We start from the raw sequence: 24,708 nt of genomic DNA, 5'->3' as shown, positions 1-24,708 counted from the left end.
AGTGGCAGAGTGAGTAGTTTCAAAAGAAACCTCAGAACATTTAATATTTACAGTGCTTGCTGTGGAGGTGATGATGATCCTTTAAGCCCCCCTACCCCGCTTTTGTCTCTCTGGGCGATGGAGTTGTGTATTTGAAAGGATATATTGAATACTTTTGGCTAGAGCTTGTCATGTAATCCCGGATACTTGCGACATTGTGAGTGGTCGTCCCCATCCTGTCTGATTAGTCTCACTATAACCCTGAAGGTAGTAGTGAAGGTATCGATTAGTAAAGACTCACCTGGTTCAGTGATATGCTTCAGAAAGTACAAATGCTGACCTCACCTGCTGTAGTATGTAAGTGAACCCTGGTCCACAGGGTTCGAATCCTCACCGTGCTCTGAAGTGGCCATTCAGTTCAGCCCTTGAGAGGGGCACCGTCAGTGCCTGTCACATTTGTCAGTGCATTAAAGATCAAGTTGCATTCCACTGTCCCTATGGTGCTGTGGTCATGAAATCCTCAGGGAACATGTTTACCAAGTAGAACACTATTCTCCTGGAAAGTGGGCGACTTTGTGATATTGTGCTCACAACTAAACCGAGCATTTTCCTGAGAGCTAAAATGACACGGAGTAACTAGGGATTCCCTATTTCCATTCTCCTTCCACATGCTAAATAGTTCTCAACGGGCAGAACTGCTCCAAGTTTAGCAGATGGTTGAGGTTAATGTTGAGATCAATCTACATTTCTTCAGAAAGGCTGCAAAGCCCTGGATTGTGGACCAACACCCACTCTGTTTCCTTGGACACTTTGTTGTTCCAATCCAATTGCTTTCAGTGTTTCTGTGGGATGGCCTCTCATTGTGAATCTTTAATGACCAACCATGTAGTCTCTCAAGAGTTGTCTGACCAAGGTGCTTTACAAGGTTAACATAACACATCCACTTTCCACTGTCCCACTGGACAGGATCCCGGGGTTCTGTATATTTCTGTATGACCTTATTATTATGTATTGCATTAGACTGTTGCTGCTAAGTTAACAAATTCCACGACACATGCCAGTGATAATAAACCGGATTCTGATGCTGATCTCCATCTGTGCCAGTGGGCAGGTTTGGAGGAACGTGTGCATTATCTCGGTGTTCTCACACACCACTGCAGTGTCCCTGCACTACGCTGTCAGTCCTGCAAGGGGGAATGCAAACCTGTGAACAATTGATGGAGCCCAGCTGTGTTTCCCATTCCAGGAATTCCTGCAGGTGGGGGTCCGTTATCACCTGGCCCACCCAGTGTATGGAGAATCTGCCGTGTAGACCCAGCCAGAAATGCTGCCTCTGCTCACCGCTTCCCTGGCCTACTCTAAACATCAATGAAGACAACTGTTCAGATTCTGAGAGGCTTAGACAACTGAACCGAAATGTGGATACTCATCCTGAAAAATGGCGTTTGATCACATATATTGCGCTGTAAGTGTCTTGGGTTCTCTGTTCCAGCCCCCTGCTTCACTACTGATGGATAATAAAAAAAAGTAATGTGACTCCTGTAATTTGCCCTGTCATTATCGATGAAAATTAGCACGTGTTGTCTGTCTCAGGGAAGGTCCAGAGAATGATCTTGGTAAAACTCTTTTGCGGCCTATATTTATCTTTGGCACGAAAATTATTACATACACAGCCTCATAAAATTAAGATGATGACTTGATAAACCTGTATCGGTACTCCCAAAGGCAGGTACACAGGTTCTGTTTGTTTCTGAAAGTTCATCAGCATGACCCATTAGCTCTATCCGGCCATTTTGACAGTCTGACTTTGCCAACAGTGACTGAACTCGACCCTCCATGTATCCCTTTTCAGCCCTCGATGTGTCTCTGCCAGCCGGTATTGACTGGAGTTGGGGCATTGAACAGTTAAGAGAAAGGTGAGCTCGGTGCGATGGTGCTGTTCGATGAATATAACCCTCTGCCTGCCCGCAGTTGAAGTTTCGCTAAAAGTTTAATTGCGTAACCCAAAACTTCTGTTTCTGTCCCCAATGACGCTGAAAATTCCCAGCCCTCTGCCTTTACCAGCAGCGATTTATCTGTTGTCCATGTATCATCCTTCCCTGTCTCCATAACCCCCTCTAGAACGAAGAACCCACAACATCATCTCCGTCAACCCTACAAGCCTCTACACCTCTCCTTTAATACCACGCATTCGGCCCTTAAACCATTGCCTGTATCTATGAATTCCACAAACCCCTACACTCCTCCGCATCCTTATGAACCCCCCCCCCCACAGTCCTTTCAGACTTCTTCATCTCTGCGAGCCCCTCCTGCAACGGCACACCGAGTCCTTTCCCTGTCACCCTCCAGCATCATGCGTCACTTCCTCCAGTAAGTCTATGAATGGAATATATATTGTTTCCTCCAAACACACAACCCGGTCCTGGGCATTGCTGATCAGAGGTTCTCTTTGCTTCCGCTGCAGAAGCCGAAACTGCAGTCTTTGCGGGAACAGCACCGAAGGAATGCTATGCTGGAGGATTGATTTGTCTGTTTAGAGATACAGCGTAGATTAGTTCCTCCGGTCCTTCGAACCACGCCGCCCAGTTACCCTCGATTTCACTCCAACCTAATCAATTTACTATGACCAATTAACCTTCCAACCTGTACGCCTTTAGACTGTGTGAGGAAACAGGAGAACTTGGAAGAAACCACTCGTTCCACGGGAATGTCATACAAGATTCTGATAGGGGATGCCGGGTTTGAACTCCGAGCTGTAATCGCGCCGCGCTACCGTAACGTTGAATCCTTAGCAGTGGAGACAGGGTTACTGAGGACACCACCCCCACCGTTGGTCAGGTGCTTCTGGGATTGCTTTTCCATATGGGAGGGGTGACGTCTGGGTTATAGACAATAGACAATAGGTGCAGGAGTAGGCCATTCGAGCCAGCACCGCCATTCACTGTGATCATGGCTGATCATTCGCAATCAGTGCCCCGTTCCTGCCTTCTCCCCACATCCCTTGACTGCACTATCATTGAGTTCTATCTAACTCTTTCTTGAAAGCATCCGGAGAATTGGCCTCCACTGCCTTCTGAGGCACAGCAGTCCACAGATCCACTACTCTCTGGATGGAAAAGTTTTTCCTCAACTCAGTGCTAAATGGCCTACCCCTTATTCTGAAATTGTGGCCTTTCGTTCTGGACTCCCCGAACATCGAAAACTTGTTTCCTGCCTCGAGTGTGTCCACTCCCTTAATAATCTGAAATGTTTCAATCAGATCCCCTCTAATCCTTCTAAATTCTAGTGTATACAAGCCCAGTCGCTCCAATCTTTCAAGATATGACAGTCCCGCCATACCGGAAATTAACCTCGTGAACGTACGCTGCACTCCCTCAATAGCAAGAATGTCCTTCCTCAAATTTGGAGACCAAAACTGTACACTATACGCCAGGTGTGGTCTCACCAGGGCCCTGTACAACTGCAGAAGGACCTTTTTGCTTCTATACTCAACTCCCCTTGTTATGAAGGCCAACGTGCCATTAGCTTTCTTCGGCTGCCTGCTGTACATGCATGCTTACTTTCAGTGACTGATGAACAAGGACACCTAGATTTCGTTGTACTTCCCCTTTTCCTAACTTGACACCATTCAAATAGTAATCTGCCTTCCTGTTCTTGCCACCAAAGTGGATAACCGGTAGCCTCCAACCTGATGGCATGAACATTGACTTCTCAAACATCTGCTAATGCCCCACCTTCCCCTCGTACCCCATCAGTTATTTATTTATATACACACACACACATTCTTTTTTTCTCTCTCTCTCTCTCCTTTTTCTCCCTCTGTCCCTCTCACTATACCCCTTGCCTATCCTCTGGGTCCCCCCCGCCCCTTTTTTTCTCCCTGCGCTTCCTGTCCCATGATCCTCTCAGATCCCTTTTGCAAATCAACTGTCCAGCTCTTGGCTCCATCCCTCCCCCTCCTGTCTTCTCCTATCATTTTGGATACCCCTCCTCCTCCCACTGTCAAATCTCTCTCACTCACTCTTCCTTCAGTTAGTCCTGACGAAGGGTCTCGGCCCAAAACATCGATTGTATCTCTTCCTAGAGATGCTGCCTGGCCTGCTGCGTTCACCAACGACTTTGATGTGTGTTGCTTTCACTTCCAGCATCTGCAGCTTTCCTCATGTTTGCCTTTTTAAACTCATATTTATCTACATTAAACTGGTTTGTCTGGTCTGTGTCAGAGTGAAAGTACTGTTTGATTACTTGTGACTGTGGGTGGGCAGAGACTTTTATATTCCCTGATTCCAGTGTTAGGGGCTGCAGAAGGGACGCCAAGATGATCTGTTGCCCTCTGAGCACCAGGGCTAAGGATGAGTTGGAAAAGCTGCTAAAGACTCTCAGTGACATCAGTGTCACAATGGCAGGGCATTGGGAGCAAGGGTGGACCCAAATGCAAGACACATCTTGTGAGATTATTTAGATTTAGTTTATTGTTTGATACCAAGAGAGCCAGGCAGGAGCAGGAGTAGCAAACTAGACAAGGACTCAGGACTACAACTAGGCTGGGACCAAGGGTTTGGGCTTGGACTCAGAATTGGCTCCCAGAACTAGAGGAGACATGAAGAGGCTAGGGTATGGACTCCAAGCCCGAGACTGGTCAAGGACCCAGCACCTGGGTCTTGCCTCAGGCTCAAACCCCACAACCAGGCATGGACATGACATGGGCTAGGGAGAGGAGGAACATGGAAAACAGAGCCTCAGTCTCAGGAGAGCAGGTACATGCAACCATGGGCACATACACAGAACAGAGTCAGGACCCCTCCTTGGGTACAGGACATAGGGCCAGGACTCATGACCCTCCACACAGCAACAGCAAGACAGCCTGACTTACCCCAGAGGAAAGGACAAGACAGAGCATGACCCCCCCCCCACAGGGCAATGGCAAGACAGCCTGACTTACCCCACAGAGGCAAGGACAAGACACAACATGACACATGACCCCCCCATGGGGCAACAGCAAGACAGCCTGACTTACCCCAGAGGCAAGGACAAGACAAGACCAACACAAAAGCACACTAGACAGTACCTATCAAGCTCTAGTGATAGAACTAGACCAAAGCACAGGCGAGGGATAGAGGCAAGAGGGGCAGAGAAGGGATTCAGACAGGGGGGGTAGGACAGGAATCATAGACCACCAGGGCCAGGACTTGACTCAGAACCAGGAAGCCACCAGGGCCAGGACTTGACTTGGTACTCAGATGCCACCAGAGCCAGGACTTGGACATGGTACTTGGATACTCCGGGTAGTGGCAAGCTCTAGACTCGGCCCAGGAACAGTAAACAGCGGCTCCTGTTTCTCTCCGGCGGGTTAACCAACAGACTCAACTTGATGAGGAAATTTTGCAGGCTTACTTCGGCGAGGTAGCCGGACAGGATTGCTCCGGTGAGGAAGGGCGAATTGCCGGTACTCGCTTCAGCAGAGACTAGGCTTGCTCCGGCCAGGTAACGTCGGCACACCGCACCTCTGTAGACACTCCCACACTGAACAGCTGAAAGCCGGAGACTATAAACTACCGGTTCAGCCGAGCGTTAATTGCCTCTAATCACCAAAGCCAAGGGACACGGGAAAACAGGGAATCAACGGTCCGGATCGTAACATAAACAAGGTAAATTTTTAGGGACCCCGATCCGGACCTTGACAATCGGTTGATAGGGAGGAAGACATCCAACGCAGTGAGTATAAGGAGCGAGAAAAGAGGCTGAAAATCAGGACCTCCACGAAAAGACAGAGAGGGAGGTAAGGGGGTGGAATTGCATTACTAATCAGGGAAATGTCGCAGCAGCAAACAATGGGGACACAATAAAAGTCTTCTCCACTGAGAGTGTATCGGTAGAACTCAAAAAGTAAATCACTCCCACGCGCATCCTGCTTCTATTCCCAACCAGCTGTGTATTTGTAACATTCTGCGTTTTGATACATTTGCTGCAGATGCTGATGACATCTGATGCTCTTCACTTCCCAATAGGTGGAGAGCGGGGAGGGTTGCACTGGAAGGTGCTTCTACAATATCTTTGCAAGTTGTAGGTTTGCTTAATAGTTTCTATGCAGTGCACCAGCCGTTGAGACGGTATATCGCACACACTGTGAAAAGTTGTGTTGTGTGTAAGAAACTACATAACACAAAATCTATTTCCCCTGTGCACAACTTCTATAGGTGCATGGTGTAGAGTATATTGACTACCCACACTCAAATGTTTTGGGGACACTAATCAGAGTATTGGGGAAAAGTCTGTTCCTAAATTTCACCAATTATTTTTTGTTTGTTAAATTATTTATTAGTTAATTTATTTACTTATACAGTATATAGATATTTGTTTGTTATTGTATGTTTATTGTACTTTTTGATGTCTTGCACTGTGCTGCTGCCACAAAATATTTCACAATATATTAGGAGGTACGTACTAAAATGGCCACTGAGTGTATGTTCGTGATCTTGTGCTGCTGTAGTCCATCCACTTCAGGTTCGATGTTCTCCTGCGCACCACTGTTGTAACATGTGCTTATTTATGTTACTGTTTCCCTCCTATAAGCTTGGACAAGTCTCGTCGATCTCTTCTGACCCCTCTCATTAACAAGGCACTTTTGCCCACAGAACTGCTGTTCACTGGATGTTTTCTTCATCAAACCATCTTTTGTAAATTCTAGAAATTGTTGTGGAGATCAGCAGTTTGAGCTAGTCGAACCCCCCATCTGGTAAAAGTTACTTAGATCACATTTATTATCCATTCCGATGTTTGGTCTGGAAAATAAGAGAAGCTCTTGGCCATGCCTACATGATTTTATGCATTGAGTTGTTGCCACGTGACTGTTTGATGAGATATTTTCATTAATGTGCAGGTGTTCAGGTGGAACTAATAAAGTGGCTATGGAGTGTATGTCAGTGAATATACACCTGATTCTGATTTTAATGAAGGTCAGCGCAACACTAACTGCTTTAACTATCCCACCCATTTCAGCTTTGCATAGATGCCTCCAACTTTGAGGGACATGTGGACATGTACATCTAGATCCGTACCACTAAACGTGCTGCTATTAACCTCGTACTTTACTTTCAAGTTCAACCTTCCAAAGTGGTGTATCGCTCTGTCCTTCTCTGGATTGAACTCCATCTAGCAATTCTCTGTCCAGCTCTCCATCCTGTCTATGTCCTGATGCAACAGATCACAACTCTCTACTTTCCACAACAAATTCAACCTTCACATTACCTGCGAAGACAATAACACCCTACTCCACTTACTCATCCAAGTTATTTATAAAAATCAGAAAGCGCATGGGATCAGAACAGACTCCTGCACAGCACCACTAGTCACTGAACCCCAGGGAGAAGTTGCTCAATTTACTCTCAGCTTTGCACTCTGTGAGCTACCCAATCCCAAATCCACACAGTCAAATTTTCATGAGTCCATTGCATCATTATTGTCAAAGGCCAGGATTTGAAGAACAGAGTTAACAAGGAAGCAGTGTGGTTCTTGCTCCACTTCTCAAAGTTTTGTAAGCATTAGTGATGAAATATGAATACGGTCTGAAACAACCATCTCCTCAATTGTTGGTTGAGTATAGGGAAGTAGAGTGGAAACAGGGAATCACTGGCTAGTCTGTATCACTCGACTTCTCAGGGAAACATTGGATCTGTTGTGAAGACATGATCATGGAATAATGATTAGACAGAGTCGATATCCAGTTCCAAAAGGAATGTAATATTTGGGAAGCCAATCATCTGTGGATATGGCCACAGGAACATACAATGGAGAGCCGGAATGTAACTGGATCTTTAAACACACTGACAGATGCGACAGTCACTGACAGTGTCTCTCTCTGCTGAACTAAATGCTTTCCCTAGCCAGTACAGAGCACAGTAAAGAATTGGCAAGCAACCTATAGACCAGATCAAGTGAGATCCGCACTTGTACTTTCCAATGGACATGATTTTTTACACCAATCATGACTTCCACGGTCACCTTTAGAACAATGAGATGGAAGACTACCCATAATGCCAAAGGAGGGAGTGGTCACAGGATCACATGACCAGCCTGTGCACTGACCTGTAGCAATTCCTCTAGGATACTCAACATCACCTGTCAAACCCATAACTACAATGCTCCGAGAGACAATGCAGGAGGCTAAGGGCATCATCACCATCTAGTGTACACATCACACATTGGGTTTTAATAAACACTGAGGTTTGCTTTCAAATGTTTATTCAACTTTACACTCCATGATCCTCTTTTTGACTTTGGCCATTGCGTCCCTGTTATTGGGACAATGATGAATCTTAGCAGATGAATTCCACTGTTCCCAGAGAATTCGCACAACTACAGTGTTATCAGCAAACATTCCCTGGTGAGCAACTTCCATCGGCACCTTCTGTTTATCCGAAGACTTTTCCAGAAAAATCACAGTACAGATGTCATGTCTTCTCGTCCTTTGACTGCCTATTTTTAAACAAACCACAGTTAAGTTGTTTAACCTTGAGCTTTTACATATAAACTATCCCTTTTCCTAAATTCAATCCTACAAAAGAAATATCAAACCAGGAGGCTGACCTTTTCGGCCTAACTGTATTAACCCCACTCCAACTTCCCCAGCCCTCCTACCCACTCCTCCCTCACCTATTGTCTACCAACTTTTAGATACCTCAGTGAGACTTTATCTCTTTCATCTAAACTCCAGTGTGTGCCAAACATTTTTCCACAGTTGCTCACCCCAAAAATCAGTTTACTGCACCTGGGCTGCTCAAGGATACACAACCTGAGATTCTCCTGGTCTGTACTTCCCACAGGCCATTGATTTCCACTGAGCTGGAAGATTCTTTATTGATTACACTGCTGTTGGTGGAAATGTCTCAATGCCAAGCCTTCTCAGGATCTTATACCCTCATGGCTCTAAACTCCACAGAATACAGACCCAGAGGATTATCTCCATAAGCAGCCTGGCAGATCTCCTTTGGATGCCCCAAATCATTATTTTAGGTGAGGGGACCAAATCTGTACACAGTGTTGCAGGTTTGTCCTGATTAACAGACCTGTACAACGGTACAAAGGCCTCTTAGCAATGCACTGCCATCGTAACTACTTCTTTGTGATTCATGCTTCAGAATGTGAGCCTCTGAACCTCAAGGAATACAAATACAAAGAGTGCAGGCTATCTTGAGAGGACAATCTACTCATTCTTGCAATGAGCTTGATGTCAGCACATGTAGAGGAGGCTTGACTCAAAAGCTGAGTAGCAGAGAAGATTCAGCGGTGAGCAATAATTTAATAACAGAACACAAAATATCAATCCATGAGGGGCCACAAAACAAAAGAGAACAGAAACTAATCCCAACAGGCTACAGAGTAAACTTTCAGCAGGAGGAATGAAACCTAGGTTCAACTGTTTGAGACTGGCTTGCTCAAGAGTGAACAAGGACAGTGGATGAGAACTGCAGTTAAACAGGTTGCAGGGGATGAGCATAGCTCAAGCAGCAGGTGAATCCTGTTGGCTGGGTGGAGACTGAACTCTACCTGCATGATTTTGGTCTAAATGGAGTCAGACTGCAAATGAATGAAGAACAGAAAGACCTCCATTCTAGTGCATGAAACGCAAACTTTGGTGGCAAGCCCAACATGTAATTAAGATGGCAAGTGCTTTATTGTACATTTCTGCAATATTGGACATATTTGGAGAAAGCCTGACACTTGGTGAATCTCTTTCTGATACTACTCTAGTCCTTATGTTAGGTGGGATGACCAATCTGTGCACAATGTTCCAAGTGTGTCCCCACTAGTACCCTATGCGAAAACAATGAACTCACACTGTTATTAAACTCCAGCTCACTTGCAGAAATGTCCAATGTAGTACTTGCCATCTTAACTACTTGTTGGACCCACCACGAATGTTTATGCTTCATGCACTAGAATACAGAAGTCATTCTGTTCTTCACTCATTTGCTGTCTGACTCCATTTAGACAACAATATACCTTTGACTGGACTGTCTGTTCCCTCTGCCTGCCAGCGTTCATCATGTGCACTTGTAATTCTGGCAGTTTCTCTTAAATATCCTTCTACTGTCCTTCCAGAAAGCATATTTTAGATCATAATTCACTGTTGGTAATGAATCTTGCCTCAAGGTATCTTCCACCAGACGCTGACACATTTGGTTTATTTTGACTGTGCTTCTGGTAAAGGTCTCTCCAGTTTCATCCCAGGATGTCTACCAAAACTCACTGAAGTGTTGGATCTGGGATAAGCACTGGCCAGGTAGACCTGGAATAACTCAGATGGCTATAAACAATGGGGTATTCCGTTCAATCAAGAGAGAAGAGAAAACAGGGCACTCCAGTGCTGCACTGGGGACACATGGATGTTACTATAGGGCAAAGAGACACTGAACTCTCCAGAAGCTCGAATCAAGATCCTACCTTCAATCCACTGCAGAGCGTTGCGGAGATCCTCAATTTCACGGGACACTTTGTAGACAAAGAGAACAAGTGGAGCCCCTGGTTTTTCAGTAATGTTCAGTTTTTTCAAAATGTTGTGATGGATTTTCCCCTGACCATAACACGCCACTGGTAAAAAAAAATACAAGTTGTCGTCACCTTCTTTCATACACTACTTGTTTAATTATTATTATTATCATTTTTATTTTATTAATATTAGTTTTTTTTCCTGCTGGATCATGTATTGCATTGAACTGCTACTGCTAAGTTAACCGATTTCACCTCACATGCCGGTGATAATAAACCCGATTCTGATTTTGTAATCACACTCCTCTTCACTTGACCAATAACAACCCAGCTCCTCCTGTACCCTCTCACTTGATAAAAGCACGAGAAGGCCATACGAGCACTCAGTCTCTCTAACCCGATTCGCCATCCATTTCACCCTACCTTCCTGTCCTTCCGTCCCAGGTCCTCATCACATTCAATCCCCCGAATGTTCCAAACATTCACATCCCTCCTCTTTAAACACCACGATGACTCATCCTCCACCTTTCAGCAGGGAGAGTATTTCTGGTATTCCACGCCCTCCGCCAGATTTTCTCACCTATCTGTCTGGAATGACACACCCCTCCCCTGACCGCGTACTCTGACCCCTAGATTGAGACTCCTCCACTGAGGGAATCATCATCACATGCCCCCTGTCCTGTGCTCCTAGTGCCTATGATTCTTCAGTGAGGTCACCCCTCATTGACATTACTCCCGCCCGACCTTCCAGTAGTATATCCCACCTTGACAGCAGCGGGTTTGCGAGAAGCACCACTGGTAGACACAGAAGATTGGTCGGAAAAACAGACCGCGAACTGTACAACAGAAGCACAAGATGAGAGAAAATACCCAAACAATGCAGGGACACATGCGGTAAATAGCACTGGAACAGGTTCTGAAAGAACTGAGAACGGGTCGCAAAATCCGAGATCCGGCCAACTTCAGCGGTTCCATATCCTCCAACGCAACATACACAGAATGCCGGAGAAACTCAGCAGGTCAAGCGACATCAAAGTTTCGGGCTAAAACACTTCTTCTGGACCCCTCATGGCGGTCCTTGCTTAAATTCCTCCACACCACCAGCAGTTGCGCAGATAAACCAGGAAGCTCTAACTAGCGCATCTATTGGTCCGCTCAGCTGTCAATCGGAGGGCTAGCTCTTATCTCCTAGTGAACGTGGTCCGCCAGGCGAGGGCAATGTTGTCCGTACATGGTTGAGGATAGGTGCGTGTGAGCATGCATGTTTTCGCCCTGGGAGCAGAAATAAGAAATAAAATACATTTCAGACGGTGAGAAACTGGTCAATGATGCTGTGTTGTTGAAATTGGGAGAATTGGTTCATGAAGCGAATCTCTGGTCCAGTGGGAAGTCAGGCAGCGAAACGTCATCTTCAAAAGTTTTCGGATGACTCAGCCATAGTTGGATGCATCAGCAAGGGAGATGAGGCTGAGTACAGGGCTACGGTAGGAAACTTCGTCACATGGTGTGAGCAGAATTATCTGCAGCTTAATGTAAAAAAGACTAAGGAGCTGGTGGTAGACCTGAGGACAGCTAAGGTACCAGTGACCCCTGTTTCCATGCAGGGGGTCAGTGTGAACATGGTGGAGGATTACAAATACCTGGAGATACGAATTGACAATAAACTGGACTGGTCAAAGAACACTGAGGCTATCTACAAGAAGGGTCAGAGCCGTCTCTATTTCCTGAGGAGACTGAGGTCCTTTAACATCTGCCGGACAATGCAAAGGATGTTCTATGAGTCTGTGGTGTCCAGTGCTATCATGTTTGCTGTTGTGTGCTGGGGCAGCAGGCTGAGGGTAGCAGACACCAACAGAATCAACAAACTCATTTGTAAGGCCAGTGATGTTGTGGGGATGGAACTGGACTCTATCATGGTGGTGTCTGAAAAGAAGATGCTGTCCAAGTTGCATGCCATCTTGGACAATGCCTCCCATCCACTACATAAGGTACTGGTTGGGCACAGGAGTACATTCAGCCAGAGACTCATTCCACTGAGATGCAACACAGAGCGTCATAGGAAGTCATTCCTGCCTGTGGCCATCAAACTTTACAACTCCTCCCTTAGAGGGTCAGACACCCTGAGCAAATAGACTGGTCCTGGACTTATTTCATAACTTACTGGCATAATTTACATATTACTATTTAACTATTTATGGTTTTATTACTCTATTATTTATGGTGCAACTGTAACGAAAACCAATTTCCCCCAGGATCAATAAAGTATGACTATGACTATGACTATGTGTGGCCCCTTATTGAAGTTCTGCAGCTTTTCAGGGACAGAGAATAGCCATATCTGGAACACCCCAAGGAAGGTATCTCTCAGCAACACCATTCAAAGCAACCAACTGATTGCTGGGATGAAGAGTTGTGGCGAGGAGAGGCTGAGGAAGATTGGTTGGTACACTCTGGAGTTCGTAAGAAAGTGATGTGATCTCACTGTGGCATCAAAGTGTTGGCAGGACTCAGAAACTATCTCATCCATATTGACTATGATACCGATATGCACAACCTGATGGCATGAAAATCGATTCTTCTAGCTTAGGGAAACTATCTCATCCATCTTGACTATGATACCAATATGCACAACCTGATGGCATGAAAATCGATTCTTCTAGCTTAGGGAAATTTTCTTCTCCCCCTTCTTTCCTTTTTGTTCCAATGCCCGCTCTGGTTACCCTCTCAACACTTAACTTCTACTCAATTATGCATCACCTCCTTCGGTTTCACTCCTAATTCCCTTTCTTCCGTGGTCCACAGCCCTCTCCAATTAGATTCCCTTTACCTCTTCCATCTATCACCTTACAGCTTTTGATTTCAACCATTCTCCCACCCATCTTCTCCCCCATCTAGTGTAACATATTACCTGTGAACTTGAACTATGCCAGACCTCCTGCCCTACCCCGCCCCACCCAGTCATCTTAATCTGGCTTCTCCACCATTCATTTCAATCCTTGACTATTGCCCTCTGTGAATTTTGTATATGTTGCTTACTTTATTTGCTGTCCCTCTTTCAATAATTCAAACCCTCACACAATACTACTTCCACTATGATGACTACTTTTGCGGCCACATTGAAGGATAGCTGAAGGTGAGATCTCTTTTGCCAGGAATGCATATGGTCAGTCAGCCTTTGTAGACACAATCATTCTCCACGTGGCAGTGTTAGGTCAAACAGTAGACAGGGTTATAAATTATGTAATTGAAAGACAACCACCCTATTTTTGAACTCTAACCCTATTACAAAAGAAATGGCTAACATGCTGTTTATTTCCATAACTACCGTTGGAGGTGCTCACTACTTTGTGATTCATACAGCAGAACACACCCATCCCGCTGGTACTACTCTCACCACTCTCTTCCATTTGATAATAATGAACTATGTTAGGCCATGAAATGAGCCCGTTGTTAACCCTTTCCAGTCTGAAGAAGGCCCATTATTTCAACTGGCTGTTTTCCATGTGATGGTTAGTTTTCAATCCATGCTAATGGATTCTCTCTGACACCACGAGGTTTTAATTTACACAACTTGTCAAATGCTCTTTTTTGGAAATTGGAATACACTATATCTGCAGGTTTTCCTCTATAGACTACCCATTTGCTTTGAGCAAATTCGTCAAACCTGATTCACCTTTCATAAAACCACACTGACTGGTTTTGATTATATTCAGCCTTAATACATTTCCTATTTCCTCTTTGATTATTGACTCCAACATCTTACCAATGATCTATCTAAACTTGCTGGCCCATGGTTCCAGAGACACAGAAATCCACGTGTTACCTCCATTTTATGTCCCTCCAACCTTGCCCTAGAACACAAAGAGATCCATCACCATTTCCAACAACTTCAATTCAATCCCACAATCAGTCACCCACCTTTCTGCTCTTTGCAGTGAAAACTCTCTGTGCCTCCCTGATTTAGTCACCAGTCCGCATCCATGCCTCGTGTCCCTGGTACGTTATTCCACAACTGTAGCAAGTGCATCAACTGTCCCGTCACCTGCTCCATCACAACCAACCAGGGACCAACACAACCCCTTCCAGTTGAGAAGGATTCGCCTGCAGCTGTTCCAACCTTGTTTGCTGTTTTTGATGTTCTCCATGTGAAGTGGACGGGTTCCACTTGAATCAGGGGGACCAATATCCTGGCTGCGAGGTTTGTTTAGGCAATTGAGGAGAGTTTAAACTAGAATTGTTGGGGAGTGGGAACTGAACTGAAGAGATGGAGGAAGGGTTGGTTGGCTCACAAATAGAGAAAGCTTATAGACAGTGCGAGAGGGAAGATAGGCAGGTGATAGAAAAGAGATGTGCTGACCAATGGTTTGAGATGCTTCTATTTTAATGCAATGAGTATTATGAACAATGCGGATGAGCTAGAACATGGATCAGTACATGGAGCTGTGATGTTGCGGCCATTACAGGGATTTGGATGGTTCAGGGACAGGAATGGTTACTTAGAGTGCCAGGCTATAGATGTTTCAGAAAGAACAGGGAGGACGGCAAAAGACGTGGGGGCATGGCACTGCTGATCAGAGATAGTGTCACGGCTGCAGAAAAGGAGGAAGTCATGGAGGGATTGTCTACTGAGTGTCCGTGGGTGGAAGTTCGGAATAGGAAGGGGTCAATAACTCTACTGGGTGTTTTATAGACCACCCAATAGTAACAGGAACATTGAGGAGCATATTGGGAGACAGATTCTGGAAAGGTGTAATAATAACAGGGTTGTTGTGGTAGGAGATTTTAATTTCCCAAATATTGATTGGCATCTCCGTAGAGCAGTGGGATTAGATTGGGTGGAGTTTGTTAGGTGTATTCAGGAAGGTTTCCTGATACAATATTGAGATGAGCCTACAAGAGGAGAGGCTGTACTTGATCTGGTGTTGGGAAATGAACCTGGTCAGGTGTCAGATCTCCCAGTGAGAGAGCATTTTGGAGATAGTGATCACAATTCAATCTCCTTTACCATAGAATTGGAGAGGGAGAGGAACATACAAGACAGGGAAGTGTTTAGTTGGAGTTAAGGGAAATATGAGGCTATCAGGCAAGTATTTGGAAGAACAAATTGGAAACAGATGTTCTTAGGAAAATGTACGAGAGAAATGAGACAAATATTCAGGGGTTATTTGCGTGGAGTTATGCGTGGAGACAGCAAAAGGATGGTAGGGTACAGAACCATGGTGTACAAAGACGGTTGTAAGTCTAGTCAAAAAGAAAAGAAAAGTTTACGATAGTTTTAGAAAACTACGTAGTGATAGAGATCCAGAAGATTATAAGGCTAGCAGGAAGAAGCTTAAGAATAAAATTAGGAGAGCCAGAAGGGGCCATGAGAGGCCTTGTTGGACAGGATTAAGGAAAACCCCAAGGCATTCTACAAGTATGTGAAGAGCAAGAGGATAAGACCTGAGAGAATAGGACCAATCAAATGTGACAGTGGAAAATGTGTCTGGAACCGGAGGAGATTACAGAGCTACTTAATGAATACTTTGCTTCAGTATTCACTATGAAAAATGATCTTGGTGATTGTAGGGATGACTTACAGCGGACTGAAAAGCGTGGGCATATAGATATTAAGAAAGAAGATGTGCTGGAACTTTTGGAAAGCATCAAGTTCAATACGTCACCAGGACTGAACGAGATGTATCCCAGGTTACTGTGGGTGGTGAGGGACAAGATTGCTGAGACTCTTTGCATCATGCATCATCTTTGCATCATCAATGGGGATAAGAGAAGTTCCAGAGGATTGCAGGGTTGCGGGTGTTGTTCCCTTATTCAAGAAAGGGAGTTGAAATAGCCCAAGAATTTATAGACCAGTGAGTCCTACTTCAATGGTTGGTAAGTTGATGAAGAAGATCCTGAGAGGTGGGATTTATGAACATTTGGACAGGTATTGTATGGTTTGGAATAATCAGCATGACTTAGTCAAAGGCAAGTCGTGCCTTATGACCCTGATTGAATATTTTGAGGCTGTGACTAAACGCATTGATGAAGGTAGAGCAGTAGATGTAGTGCATATGGATTTCAGCAAGGCATTTGCTAAAGTACTCCATGCAAGGATTATTGAGAGAGTAAGGAGGTATGGGATCCAAGGGGACATTGTTTTGTGGATTCAGAATTGGCTGGCCCACAGAAGGCAAAGTGTGGTTGTAGACGGGTCCTATTCAGCATGGAGATTGTTGTCCTGTGGTGTGTCTCAAGGATCTGTTCTAGGACCCCGTCTCTTCGTGATTTTTATAAGTGACCTGGCTGAGAAAGTGGAGGGATGGATTAGTAGATTTGCTGATGACAAAAAGGTTGGGGATGTTGTGGATAGTGTGGAGGGATGTCAGAGTTTACAGTGGCACATCGATAGGATGCAAAGCTGGGCTGAGAAGTGGGAGATGGAGTTCGACCCAGATAAGTGTGAGGTTGTTTATTTTGGTAGGTCAAATATAATGATAGAATATAGTATTAACAGTCAGACTCTTGGCAGTGTGGAGGATCAGAGGGATCTTGGGGTCCGAGTCAATAGAACACTCATAATGGTAGAATATAGTATTAACAGTAAGACTCTTGGCAGTGTGGAGGATCAGAGGGATCCTGGGGTCTGAGTCAATAGAACACTCAAAGCAGCTACTCAGGTTGACTCTGTGGTTAAGATGGCATATGATGCATTGGCCTTAATTAACCACATGATTGAAATTAGGAGTCAAGAGGTAATGCTGCAGCTGTATAGGACCCTGGTCAGACCCCCCTTGGAGTACTGTGCTTATTTTTGGTCACCTCACTACAGGAAGGATGTGGAAACCCTAGAAAGGGTGCAGAGGAGATTTACAGAGATGTTGCCTGGATCGGGGAGCATGCCTTATGAGAATAGGTTGATTGAACTCGGCCTTTTCTCCTTGGAGTGACGGAAGATGAGAGGTGACCTGATAGAGTTGTTTAAAATGATGAGAGGCATTGATCATGTGGATAGCCAGAGGCTTTTTTCCCAGGGCTGAAATGGCTAACATGAGAGGACACAGTTTTAAGGTGCTTGGCATTAGGTGCACAGTTGTCAGGGAAAAGTTTTTTTTACACAGAGAGTGGTGAGTGCATGGAATGGGCTGCCGGTGATGGTGGTGGAGACTGATATGACAGGGTATTTAAGAGACTCCTGGAAAGTTACATGGAGCTTAGTAAAATAGAGGGCTATGGGTAACCCTAGCTAATTTCTACAGCAAGGATATGCTCAGCACAGCTTTGTGGGCCAAAGGGCCTGTATTGTGCTGTAGGTTTTCTATGTTCTCTGTTCTATCCTCTACAGCAGTGAAACTAAGTGCAGAGTACGAAACTACTTTGCTGAACATTTGTGCTCTATCCATAATAACCCCATCAATCTCCAGTTGCTTCTCACTTCAGCTTCCCTTCTCATTTCTGTATTGACCTCTCTGTCCTTGGCCTCCTGGTCTGTCAAGGCGAGGTTAGGTACAAACCTGCACAGCAGCACCTCGTCCACAAACCAATGGTATCAGCATCAAATGTTCCCTTCTGTTAATTTCCCACATCCTCCAGTCCAGAGCAGTCTCAGTCCTTCTCTTCATCTTTTTCAACTCAGCCACCTCATCTCCGGAATCATTACCCCTCTGCACCTATTTCCACCTCTTACCTACCTGCCTCTCTCTCAGCCCTCCATTTCACCTCTTTATACCTGCTACATTTCCCTGCATTCCAGTCTTGATACAGAATCTCGGGATGACCCTAATAACCTTGAATATAAAATCCTATAAAATATAGTGGATACAGCCCAGACCATTCAGCTCAAATCCTCCCCACTCTTCAGCACTGTTGGATATACTCTTGTTGGATGACATCGTTATTGTCTTGACACGGGTGGATTATTAGTAGGTGGAAAGTACCATTTGTGTCACCTAGTACACCAAGTCTGGACATCGCTGAGATTTAATACATTTCGATGTGGACTAATTCATTATGTGATGGGTCGCAAATGATGCTAGAAGCACACGGTCCCCTCCCTCATCCGGTTTCATCTGTACATCATCTTTCCAATTATCACCCGTGAGCCTCTGTCTGTATCTTCTCCTTCCATCTGCCCACCTAGCTTCCTGGGCCCAGCATCGGCTTTTTCACTTTATCCCACCACTTACCCACAAGCCCCTGTCTCGCCTCCACTTTCATCTCTGTGTACTGGCTATCAGTCCCCTACACCCTCAGACCTGATGCAGGATGGCTGATCCAAAGCATCAACCAGCCCTTTGCCTTCACAGATGCTGCTTGACCCAGTGAGTTCCTTCAGCAGGTGGTTAGAGATGGACCAGGATGAACCAACCAGTCAACTTGCCCACTGAAGGAGGCAGGGCTGGACGGTTATACCACTGCCGTACAGAGCTTCTGCTCCTGACTTCTGGAGCCGCAGTGACTACGGTTTGAGGTCAAGGTCAGGGACATGGGATCAGTGCTGTGATTCAGGATAGAATCGAGCGTAAAAGGACAGGGGCACAGCTCTGGGCCACGGTTAAGATCGGGTGTTCTCTGTGTGTTGATGTGAGCTGTGAATAATTACAACATGGCTGCTATAGTTCCTTAAAGTTGTTGTAGCTGGTGCTGGTAGTAGGGATAACTCTTTCCTCGCCTTCTTCATCTTCCTGAAATTGCCCCTTTATGAAGGGGCCGACTGAACAATCTGACACATCTGTGATCTCCCGGAGGATTCGGCGTGGGGTGCAGGACAGCCGAAGCTGGGGCTCTACGACGCCTCGATTGCTAATGGCGGAACGCAAACCCATGGTTGGCTGTATTACTCCACGCCGATGAAAGTGTTGAAGTAGATTAACATCGACGAGTTGAGAGTCGAGAGGGTGTTCAGTGCTGTCTGCCTGCGTTTGACCATTCTCCCCCTCGCTGCTGCCGGCAGAAGGTGCAGGAGTCTTGGGTCCTACACTGCAAGGTTCGGTTGCCTCGGTGGTTCGTGGCTGTGGACTGACTTTTTGGATGAGTTGCGGTTTGATGTCTAATGTCACAGCACTGAAAGCACTTTTCTATTTGCACGATTGGATCAAGGCACTTCGGCGCAGAACAGTATCTGTGTTTGTGGCCTGCAGCCTTCAAACACAGCGCTGAACCGACTATCTCACTGGCTGCGGTCGTGGGCATCGGCCCCTGGACTGGCTTTATTCGCCTGTGTGGCTCGTGGCTATGGAATCACATTTGGAAAGTCCGTTGTTTGATGCATCATGTTCTCCGTGTTATTTGTTCATTTTTTTTTTGTTTACTGGATTTGTTCTTTTTTTCAGTCATTTGATGATTGTTGTGTGGGGTTTCTTTAAACGGGGTCAATGGTCTTTCTTTGCTTTATGGCTGCTTGCAAGAAGACGAGTATCAAGGTCGTGTACTGCATACATACTTTGAACTTTGAACTCTCATCAGTTGCATGGAGAGAGGGAGCCTGATACACGGGCAGTTTGCTCTCCGTGTCTTACTGCCTGACGTATCATGCAGACAGCTGCGACATTACTTCTATGGTCGACCGCGATCAACAAAGGGCCTCAGGGATACCATGGTGGAATGGGGTCGGTGGACGTGAGTGTGTGGTGGCTGCTGAGATGTGTGCTGCCACAGCGATTCCTGTGTGGCCTGGGGTGTTTACAAGATGAAGCACCTCCATCTTGTGAAACGAGCGAGCTTACTGAATAAATCACAACGCGCTGGAAGAGCTCGGTGAGTCAGACAAAGCTTCAGTAAGGTCATTTCTGCATCATTCTGCTTACCACACCACCCCGCTGCCGTCTTTGTCTTCTGGCGTTTCCCATTTGGCAACATTGATTTTGTGGACAGATGTGACAGAGTCGAACAGAAAGTTTCCACAAGGGATTCATACAATCAATACCCCACGCACGATAAATAGGCTGGGATTAGTTTGCTTCTGTTGTACCTCCTGTGGACCATCTCCGGGACATAACAGTAGATTAGGGCCAGAGATCCTCACAGTATTTCCATGACTCATCCACTTCACACCACCAGTGGATACAGATGACAATCACAGAAGCTCCAGCTTCCATTGGATTATTTACATGTCACTCAGGACTGACCAACCAATGGTGTCACGTATCATGAAAAGACCAAAAATTTCGACAGCGATGGTTTGATCATATACGCATCCATCATTTGTTATTTGGCAGGCCAGTCCTGTTGCTGCCAATTGGATAATCATCTATTGGAGGGCGGGCTTCACCTGGAAACACACTGGTTACAGGTTCAAGGGCAACACACAAAATCCCAGCAGAAGTCAGCAGCTCAGGCAGCATCTATGGAAATGATCAATGTATCGGACCGACTTGCATCGAGCAGGTTCTCCAGGCTAGTTCCTAGGATGAGAGTATTATATTACCAGGGATGACTAGATAGTTTGGACATGAATTCCCAAGAATTTGTAATAGTGCCCATATTCAGACCCTTTGGCAGGGTAGAGGTTGGAATATGATATTGATATTGTTTTATTATTATCATATGTGCCAAGATAGGTGAAAAGTTGTCTTACATCCTGTTCATACAGGTCAAGTCATTATCCAGTGTTTTAAGATAGAACTAGGTAAAATAATAGCCAAATGCAGAATGCAGTGTAAAAGCTACCAAAAAGATGCATGCAGATAAGGGATAAAGTCACAGGGAGGTCGATTATGAGGCCAAGAGTCGACATTATCATACAAAATGTACATTCCAATGTCTGTTAACAGTGAGATAGAATCTGCTGTTGAGCTTGTTAGAACATGCTTTCAGCTATTTTTAATTCTTCTAAAATTTACCATCCACTGTGATGGGAAAGACAAGAGAGAATGTCTGTGGTGGGCAGGTCTTTGGTAATGCTGGAAGCTTTACTAAGGCAGGGAGAAGAGCAGGCAGAGTCCATAGAGGGGAGGCTAATTCCTGTAATGTGCCCATGAATCTGCATTTACATACAGTCACGTGTGGAAGAGTTGCCATACTAAGCCTTCTGTACATTAAGATAGAATGTATTCTGTGACGCAATGATGAAAAATGGTAAGGGTGGACGGGGACATGCCAAATGTCTATAGCCTCCTGAGGAAGTAGAGCCACTGGTGAGCCTTCTTAGCATCAGTGTGGTCGGACCAAGGGAGGCTGTTAGTGAAATTCTTACCTGGGAACTTGAAGCTATTAACCCTTGCAACCTCAGCAACACTGATGTAACCAGGAGTATGTGCACCATCCCCTTTACTAATCAATAACCAGCTCTTTTGTTTTGTTGACGTTGAGGGAAAGTTTGTTGTCATGCTACCATGTCAGGAAACTCACTATCTCCTTCTCCTATACTGACATCATTATTTGAGACAAGACCCACCATGGTGGTATCATTCACAGCAACACTCACAGCATGCTGGAGGAACTCAGCAGGTCCAGCAGCATCCGTGGAAACAATCAGTCAATGTTTCGGGCCGGAACCATTCGACTTGTAGATGGATTTGCAACAGAATGTGGTCACGTGGTACAGGGAGTAGAGCATGGGCTGAGGATTTGTACAGCATCAGTAGTAGGAATAATCTTGGCAGAGGTGCTACTGCCTGACCATACTGATCGTAGCCTTTTAGTCAGGAATTCAAGGATCCAGTGGCAGAGAAAAACATTGACTCTCAGGGTCTGCTGTCTGGTCATGAATTTGTTTGGAATAATATTATTAGTTACAGAATTGCAGTCAATCAACAATAGTGTAACACAGATGTCCTTAATGTCTAGGTACATCAAGATTGAATGAGGGGCCAGGAATATGGCGTACACCGTATACCTGTTTAGGCAAGAAAGTTAAATCAAATGGCATAAGAGACCACAGGGCTTCGCTTCCAGATGAGCTCAATGCCTTCTATGCTCGCTTTGACCAGCAAAGCATGGAGGAGCCATTCCAGACTCCCACATCCCCTAATGATCCGATAATTTCAGACTCTGAAGCCAATGCGGAAGACACCTTCAGGAGGGTGAACACAAGAAAAACATCCAGCCCAGACGGGGTACCTGGCCAAGTACTAAAGACATGCTGATCAACTGATTGGTGTGTTCACTGAGATCTTTAATCTCTCACTTCAGCAGTGTGTGGTACCCACCTGCTTCAAGCAGGCGTCAATTATACCAGTGCCCAAGAAGAATGTGGTGATCTGCCTCAATGACTGGCACCTAGTAGCACTAACATCCACAGTGATGAAGTGTTTTGAGAGGTTGGTGATGAAACGTATCAACTCCTGGCTGAGAAGCAACTTAGATTCTACCTGAGCAACAGGTTTATGGGTGATGTCACCTCATGGACTCTACACTCAGCTTTGGAACATCTGGACAGCAAACATGTGTACATCAGGATGCTCTTCACTGAATGCAGTTTGGCATTCAATACCATATTCAACTCAGGCCAAGGCCATGGACACCATACGAGCCTCATTGCTTTCCACAATTCACTCTCCAGAGAACTGATCTTGCATCCTCTACAGTGACAGTGACAGTAGATTCAGATGCACTGGAGGCTGGCTGTTGCCATATCTGTTCCCTTCTGTTGAAAATGTGCCTAGAATGTGTTAAGCTCATTGGGAAGGGATGTGCTGACCTTGGCGATGCTGCTTGACTTAGTTTGTTACCCATTATGGTATATAAACCATGCTACTGTTGAATACTATACTTAGACTGTCTCTTACAATCACTGATAGCCTTACATAAGTCATATCTCGATTTCCTGTAAAGGTCAATGTCGTCTGATTTGAATGTTGCAGTCCTGGACTTCAGAAGCGAATGAATCACGGTTTCCGGTTTGGAAACACCAAAATTGGCCTCTTTGGTACACAGTCCTCAACACAGTTGATGATAAATTTTCTGTCGCTAACAACAGACCCATCTTGTCTGGGAACTGAATCTTTGACCATGAACCATTCTACTGACTCAAAGCCATCGTGTAGAAGGTCATTTGTTTCTTCAGGGCAGCACTGTATGACTTTCTGTACCTGATCATCCCATTTCAGCTTCTTTTTGTATACAGGGAGTAGGAGCACAAGCTGGTGGTCTGATTTACCCAAGTGTGGTTGAAGGATGTGTCGGTAGGCATTCTTGATGGTTCAATAGGAATGGTCGAGGGTGTTTGTGTTCCTGGTGAGTTGCTGCTGGTATTGTAGTATCACGCTCTTGAAGATCCCCCATTGAAATCACTGGCAATGATGAAAAGGGCTTCTTGGTATCCCGTTTCAAAGCTGTTGCCTCAGAATACAGATCACTGACGACTGGCATCGTATCCATCTGAGGTGGGGTGTAAGCTGCCGTCAGGATACCTGATGTGCACTCCCATGAGAGGAAGTATGGTCAACACTTCACCATTAGGTATTCCAGGATGGGTGAGCAGGAGCTTGCCACAGCCGCCACGTCCAAACACCACGAAGAGTTGATTAGGAAACAGACCCGCTGCACATAACTATACCCAAGGATGCCAATGGTCCATCCAATGAATTGAGAAGCCCTCTGGATGAATAACGCAGCCAGGTCGAGCAGAGTTAAGCCATGGTTCAGTAAGACAGAGCACACAAATGAAACACAATGTTGGAAAGTGTATGGTCATACACTTTGGTGGAAGAAGTAAACGGGCAGACTATTATTTAGATAGGGGGAGAATTCAAAATGCAGAGATGCAAAGAGATTTGGGAGTCCTCGTGCAAGATACCCTGAAGGTTAACCTCCATGATGAGTGGGTTGTGAAGAAGGCGAATGCAATGTTGGCATTCATTTCTAAAGGTATGGAATATCAGAGCAGGGATGTGATGTTGAGGTTCTATAAGGCACTCATGAGACCACACTTGGAGTATTGTGTGCAGTTTTGGGCTCCTTATTTTAGAAAGGATATATTGACATTGGAGAGGGTTCAGAGAAGATTCATGAGAATGATTCCAGGAATGAAAGGGTTACCATATGAGAAATGTCTGGCAGCTCTTGGGCTGTATTCCCTGGAGTTCGGGAGAATGAGGGGGATCTCATAGAAACATTCCGAATGTTAAAAGGCCTGAACAGATTAGATATGGCAAAGCAACACTCACAACACGCTGGCGGAACTCAGCAGGTCGGGCAGCATCCGTGGAAAAGATCGGTCGACGTTTCGGGCCAGAATGTCAATGGTTTTCCATTCCAGGACATCTCAAATGTCCTCTTTCTTTAAGGATCGTGGTTTCCCTTCTGCTGTCATCAATGATG

At 45.4% G+C, this 24,708-nt stretch overlaps 1 protein-coding gene and 1 long non-coding RNA gene across 2 annotated transcripts in view; one reads left to right on the top strand and one right to left on the bottom strand.

Annotated features, from left to right (window-relative positions):
- LOC140201638 (uncharacterized) overlaps positions 1-24,708 on the top strand; it is a 395,760-nt gene that overhangs the window by 280,237 nt on the left and 90,815 nt on the right. The gene's annotated exons all lie outside the window — the stretch shown is intronic.
- LOC140201633 (uncharacterized) lies at positions 2,250-11,583 on the bottom strand. The gene is made up of 3 exons (XR_011886918.1): positions 11,232-11,583; positions 10,423-10,569; positions 2,250-8,454 (listed from the first exon to the last, which is right to left on the bottom strand). It is a non-coding gene; the product is annotated as an uncharacterized lncRNA (long non-coding RNA).

The sequence above is a fragment of the Mobula birostris genome, chromosome 8 (genome assembly GCF_030028105.1).
Source record: "Mobula birostris isolate sMobBir1 chromosome 8, sMobBir1.hap1, whole genome shotgun sequence".
Lineage (NCBI taxonomy): Eukaryota > Metazoa > Chordata > Chondrichthyes > Myliobatiformes > Myliobatidae > Mobula > Mobula birostris.
This window is presented reverse-complemented; position numbering and strand designations above follow the sequence as displayed.